Source organism: Podarcis bocagei (assembly GCF_964188305.1).
Source record: "Podarcis bocagei genome assembly, chromosome: 3".
Lineage (NCBI taxonomy): Eukaryota > Metazoa > Chordata > Lepidosauria > Squamata > Lacertidae > Podarcis > Podarcis bocagei.
This window is the reverse complement of record NC_138127.1, coordinates 109,060,947-109,065,783: the sequence shown is the minus strand read 5'-3', so window position 1 is coordinate 109,065,783 and position 4,837 is coordinate 109,060,947. Positions and strand designations below refer to the sequence as shown.

The following is a 4,837-nucleotide window of genomic DNA, read 5'->3' as shown; positions in this document are numbered from 1 at the left end:
TCCAAATCAAATACTAGTTTTCTCATCTCCTCCCCTCCCCCCCCCCGTCATTTTTCTACTAATAGTTTAACCTATTTCAACAAAATAAGTTGCTAATCCAGTATCTTTCAAAAAAGAAATGCATACTCTGGTGAGCATGGAGGTAGAAAATGTGATGTTACAAGCCCCTAACCCATGGGTAGGCAAACTAAGGCCCGGGGGCTGGATCCAGCCCAATCGCCTTCTAAATCTGGCCCCCAGACAGTCTAGGAATCAGCGTGTTTTTACATGAGATAGATAGATAGATAAACTTTATTCGCATTAGCCAACGGCCATAGCAACATAAAACAAGCAATATATACAATTAAAAAGACAACAATGGGTACAAAGGAGTAGAATGTGTCCTTTTATTTAAAATGCATCTCTGGGTTATTTGTGGGGCATAGGAATCCATTCATTCCACCCCCATCCCCCAAAGTATAGTCCGGCCCCCCACAAGGTCTGAGGGACAGTGGACCAGCCCCCTGCTGGAAAAGTTTGCTGACCCCTGCCCTAACCTGTCTTAGCTTCCCACCGCCTCTTCTGCACTTCTCCTAAGCCTGATGCTACTTAAAAGATGGGGTGGGGCTGGGTGGCAGTGCACTTCTACAGTTGCTGCACCCCTCTACATAAATGCACATCTGGGGTGCAACCTAAGTTCGGTCCAGTATATCTGAAGGAGCGTCTCCACCCCCATCGTTCTACACGGACACAGGTTCAGCGCCGAGGGCCTTCTGGTTCCCTCACTGCGAGAAGTAAGGTTACAGGGAACCAGGCAGAGGGCCTTCTCAGTGGTGGCACCCGCCCTGTGGAATGGCCTCCCATCAGATGTCAAGGAAATAAACAACTTTCTGACTTTTAGAAGACATCTGAAGGCAGCCCTGTTTCGGGAAGCTTTTAATGTCTGATGCATTACTGTATTTTAATATTTTGTTGGATCCGCCCAGAGTGGCTAGGGAAGCCCAGCCAGATGGGCAGGGTATAAATAATAAATTATTATTATAAGCTTGCACCAGCTCCCAAGTAAATTTGGGGTGCTGCTCTGTTTATATCACAATGCACATAGAGGCTTGGATTCCTGTGGCATTCACTGCAGAAATGGCCTCTTGGGTGGAATCTACACGCATATTAAAAATGTTCTGACAATGCTGTTGTTGTTTTTTAAGCGTTTTTAAAAATACAATGGATTTTCCATAAGGCTTACTATCGCCATCTAGTGTCACATTGTATATTTGAAACACACTTCAAACGTTTTATTTGCGGCTGTATAGTTGAGTCCTCGGACTGCATGCATGCCTAAAATACTAGGAAAAAGCCACCAATTGCTTGAAATGCCTCTGCCACATTGTTCTGCTCTGGCTGTGGGGAAGTGGATAGATTGCTAGGCCAGCTTGCAGCATGTACCACTTCCTGGTTCGCCAAAGAAGCTGCTCTGCTTTAGCTACACAGGCTCATAAAAAGCCAAACCCTCTACTGCTTGGGGCAGGGATTAAAGTAAATCAGAATAGGAGAGGGATTTTTTTTTGTAACAGCAAAGGGATTATGTTTATTGATACTTAGTTTTGCAAAGGGTCCCCCCTTTCCGCTCCCCTTGGCTTTTGCAAAATGCCATTGGAGTGTAGCTAGATTTGGCTTAAATGGGTATAGCTTCAGGCATCAGCAAGAATTCTTCTGTCAAGTGTGATGAGGTACAACAAAGCAGAGTTTTTAATGTAAACTCTGGTATTTTCAATCCTTGGCTGTAGTCCTGGGTATAAAAGGGGCACACGGATGTGAAGAAGATTGCTGGTGTTTTTCTCCAATGATGGAGAGACCCCACCACTTCCAAGGTAGCCAAAAATATATTCCTAATGCTAAGTCAGAATCTCCCTTCTTGCAATTTGAAATCAATTTGAAGGAGCGTCTCCACCCCCATCATTCAGCCCGGACACTGAGATCCAGCACCGAGGGCCTTCTGGCGGTTCCCTCATTGCGAAAAGTGAGGTTACAGGGAACTAGGCAGAGGGCCTTCTCGGTAGTGGCGCCCGCCCTGTGGAACGCCCTCCCATCAGATGTCAAGGAAATAAGCAGCTATCTTATCTTTAGAAGACATCTGAAGGCAGCCCTGTTCAGGGAAGTTTTTAATATTTAATGCTGTATTGTTTTTAACACTTGATTGGGAGCCGCCCAGAGTGGCTGGGGAAACTCAGCCAGATGGACGGGGTATAAATAATAAATTATTATTATTATCTTAGCCACCCTCCTCCACACGCATTCCAGCTTTTCGATATCCTTAAATTGCGGTGCCCAGAACTGGACACAGGACTCTAGGTATGGTCTGACCAAGGCAGAATAGAATTGGGACTATTACTTTCCTTGATTGGGACACTAGGCTTCGGTTGATGCAGCCTAGAATAGGATTAGATTTATGTTATTTTTTTTCTGCTGCATCACACTGTTGACGCATGTTAACCTTGTGATCTGCTAAGACCCCCTAGATCCTTCTCACATGTACTGCTGTCAAGCCAGGTGCCCCCCATCCTATATTTGTGCATCTGATCATTCATGCCTGAATGGAGAACCTTACATTTGTCCCTATTGAAAGTCCAGTTCTCGAACTATAGAATGATAGGATTGTAATCTGTTGAGGTCTTCCTGGAGCCTAATTTCTATCATTTCAAAAGAATGGCACCATGTTTCCTCTCCATTGCCACCAGGGTGGCCAAGACAGCCTCAAATCCCATATTATTGTGAATTCATTCAATTTTGTGGAGGGCACAGTTCGTTCTTCCCAGCAGACTTAAAAATCGCCTTGCTTCAGCTCCCATGGAGTTCAGAACCATGTAGCCAAGCCATCTAGAACAGTCTTCCCCAACCCTGTTGACATCCACATATTGGACTACAGCTTCCATCATCCCTGACCACTGGCCATTCTGGGTGGAGCTGATGGGAGCTGTTGCCCAAAGCATCTGAAAAGCACCATGTTGGGGATTCCTTCTTATATCCCATGCAGGTAGCAAAATCCATCTACTGTATACCTCAAAGAAAACTAGAAGTTGACCCTTCAGTGCTGTATTTTTCAGTACTTCCTTAGATGTCGCGAGCTAGTAGATGTGGGCTCTCTCCTTGTCAGTGAAGGATCCAACTGAGGGGTAAGAGGTCAAAATGGCAGGAAATCCTGACAGATGTGGGCTGGTTCCCCCTTCCTCTTTCATATTAATGGGATTTTCTGCTCTTAACAGCTGTACTTAGGGAACCAGAACCTCTGGTCATCTCCATCCCTCTCTTTCCCATTACTGCTTGGATTGATTCAAGGTCATCTCCATCCCTCCCTTTCCCATTATTGCTTGTCTCTTGTTTCAGGTTTTCTGGTTTGCTATCTCTCTGAAATAGGAAAAACAATTCTGTGTTTGTGCAAGGTTCACCTGTGGCAGAAACACTTGCATTGCTAGCATGGTTCCTGACCTCTACTGCTAACTGGTTCAACTTGCACTAAGCTCCTCGTATATTTGATCTCCTCGTTTACAGTGCCCCCGTGTCCTCCTCGGTTTTGTTGTTTTAGCACCTTAACTGTGAGTGTACAAATGGATTACATAGCATCAATTTAAGTATTTTGGGGTATGTTTTTGTTTTGTTTTTTAATTTTTAATAAAACTGCCAAAACGAAAACTTAACAGTTTCCTGTGCTTCTTATTTTGGTTACTACTACTATTTCTTTTAAACAGAAAGAATAAACTACAAAAAGTAAGCTTAGCGGCCATTATAGAAGAGAATATAGCCTCGCTGGACTGTCCAAGGACACACATAAGTTGGTCGGCTGGTGCTGCACAGCCAACCATCTTGCCTGCTTCATTAGAAATTGTGTTCAATAAAATTTGAAAATTTGGGCTCCTCCCACAACCAGAGAAAGACAATTTCCCCTCCAGCGCTTGGGAGACATGTCCCTGTGTCCCCAGTGACTTCGCCTACAGCAGTGATTCTCAACCTGTGGGTCCCCAGATGTTGTTGGACTACAACTCCCATCATCCCTGAGCTCTGGCCTTGCTAGCTAGGGGTGATGGGAGTTGTAGTTCAACAACATTTGGGGACCCACAGGTTGAGAAATGCTGGCCTACAGTTTAAGAGCAATGATAGCCAAACAGGTACCCTTCAGACGGACCCCCAACATCCATTAACTTCAGGTTGCATGACCAGTGCTCAGATATGATGGAAGCCAGGGACAACATTCAGAGAGCACCACTTTAGCTGCCTAGGAATTCCTTTTTTTTTTTTTTGTTTAGTCGTTTAGTCGTGTCCGACTCTTCGTGACCCCCTGGACCAGAGCACACCAGGCCCTCCTGTCTTCCACTGCCTCCTGCAGTTTGGACAAACTCATGTTCGCAGCTTCGAGAACACTGTCCCACCATCTCGTCCTCTGTCGTCCCCTTCTCCTTGTGCCCTCCATCTTTCCCAACATCAGGGTCTTTTCCAGGGAGTCTTCTCTTCTCATGAGGTGGCCAAAGGATTGGAGCCTCAGCTTCAGGATCTGTCCTTCCAGTGAGCACTCAGGGCTGATTTCCTTCAGAATGGATGTGTTTGATCTTCTTGCAGTCCATGGGACTCTTGAGAGCTGAGTCTCCTCCAGCACCATAATTCAAAAGCATCAATTCTTCGGTGATCAGCCTTCTTTATGGTCCAGCTCTCACTTCCATCCTTTTTTCCTAGAATCTTGTAATTGTAGAGTTGAAAGAGACTCCGAGGGCCATCTAGTCCAACCCCCTGAAATCCAGGAATCTCAGCTAAAGCATCCATGACAGATGGCCAGCCAACCTCTGCTTAAAAACCTCCAAGGAAGGAGAGT

The 4,837-nt window shown here is 45.4% G+C and overlaps 1 long non-coding RNA gene across 1 annotated transcript; it reads left to right on the top strand.

Annotated features, from left to right (window-relative positions):
• The first annotated feature begins 3,156 nt into the window (after positions 1-3,156).
• LOC308584212 lies at positions 3,157-3,667 on the top strand. Its single transcript, XR_014006648.1, has 2 exons — positions 3,157-3,265; positions 3,313-3,667. It is a non-coding gene; the product is annotated as an uncharacterized lncRNA (long non-coding RNA).
• The last annotated feature ends 1,170 nt before the right edge of the window (positions 3,668-4,837 follow it).